Raw genomic sequence first — 1702 nt, 5'->3', positions numbered from 1 at the left:
CAGCAGCTTTAAAAAAAAAAAAAATGACAATATAATGCAATCACTCATTTTTTTTCAGTCTCTTTCTTGACTAAAATTTAAGACTTCTGATTCTGACTCATTCAAGGAACTATTTGTATGAATTCATACTTATATTTGATATCAGAGATTGTTTTGGGGAAGAGGGCTGGATACAGGTGACTCTGTTTATACATGACAAGGTGGGACTCCCTAGGCCCCTCCCATTCTTTGGGGGTTCTGGCATGGAAACTGTTTCAAGGAGGGAAGAATCTCAGTATGATGGGGAACACAGTAGGGCAGGGAGTCCCGAGTAGATGAGGGCCTCTTTTTTCCTCTTGTTCTGTCACTGGCACTCATGGTGGTGGGGGTTCTTACTCCTTGGAGGCCATGTGGACCATAAGGTCCACCATCTTGTTGCTGTAGTCAAATTCGTTATCATACCATGAAAAAGCTTGACAAAGTGGTTGCTGATGACAATTCTACCCCAGCATTGAAGGTGGAAGAGTTGGTGTAACTGTTAAAGTCGCAGGAGACAACCTGGTGATCAGTGTAGCCCAGCATGCCCTTGAGGGGGCCCTCCCATGCCTACTTCACTACCTTCTTGATGTCATCATATTTGGAAGGTTTCTCTAGACTGCAGGTCAGGTCCACAACTGACACATTGGTAGTGGGGACATAGAAGGCCATGCTAGTCTGCTTTCCATTCAGCTTAGGGATGACCTTGCCATAGCCTTAGAAATTCTAGTAGATACCAGGATGATGTTCTGGAGAACCTAGTGGTGATCATGCCATAGTTTCCAAGAAGGGCCATCCACAGTCTTCTGTATGGCAGTGATGGCATGGACTATCATCATGAGTCCCTCCATGATGCCAAAGTAGTCATGGATAACCTTGGCCAAAGGGCCTAAGCAGTTGCTGGTGTAGAAGGCATTGCTGACAATAGTGAGGTTATTTTCATACTTCTCATAGCTCATGCCCATCACAAATGGGGGGCATCAGCAGAGAAGGCAGAGATGGGATGCTTTTGCTTTCCCTCTCTAAGTGAGCCTCAACCTTCTCCAAGATAGTTAACATGCCAGTGGACTCCACAACATAATTAGCACCAATATTGCCACATTTGATTTTGGTGGGATCTCATTTGTGGATGATGGTGATGGGATTTCCATTAATGGGAATCTTTCTGTTCTCAGCCTTGACTGTGCCATGGTACTTGCCATGGGTGGAACCATACTGGAACATGTAGACTACGTAGTTGAGGTCAATGAAGGAGTTATTCATTGATGGTGACAGTATCTACTTTACTGGAGTTAAAAGCAGCCCTGGTGACCAGGTGCCAATACAACCAAATCCATTTTCTGTGGCCTTCACTTTTACCATAGTGTCCCAGTGATGTGGCTGGCACTGCATAAGAAGATGCAGCTCCTAGTTGAATGGGAGAAACACAGAGCCAAGGTCAGAAATTATTGATCAACACTGATTTTAAAAGTTCTGTTCATATAGCTTTCCATAGCAACATTGGTTAAAACAACACCTTAGGCAATATAGGCACTATTACAGGATCAAAGAACAGGGCATTTTTGTAAGATTTTTTATTTTTTATTTTTGGCCAAAACTCCTCAAACAAAAATATGAATATTCATAAGAATTTGTTAAAAGTGTTTATTGAGTAGAATATATTCCTAGATATTTATCAACATTTAGC

At 42.4% G+C, this 1702-nt stretch overlaps 1 pseudogene; it reads right to left on the bottom strand.

Annotated features, from left to right (window-relative positions):
* Positions 1-371: 371 nt before the first annotated feature.
* On the bottom strand, positions 372-1377 carry LOC123648113 (annotated as a pseudogene).
* Between the last annotated feature and the right edge of the window lie 325 nt (positions 1378-1702).

The sequence above is a fragment of the Lemur catta genome, chromosome 12 (assembly GCF_020740605.2).
Source record: "Lemur catta isolate mLemCat1 chromosome 12, mLemCat1.pri, whole genome shotgun sequence".
Taxonomy (NCBI): domain Eukaryota; kingdom Metazoa; phylum Chordata; class Mammalia; order Primates; family Lemuridae; genus Lemur; species Lemur catta.
This window is presented reverse-complemented; position numbering and strand designations above follow the sequence as displayed.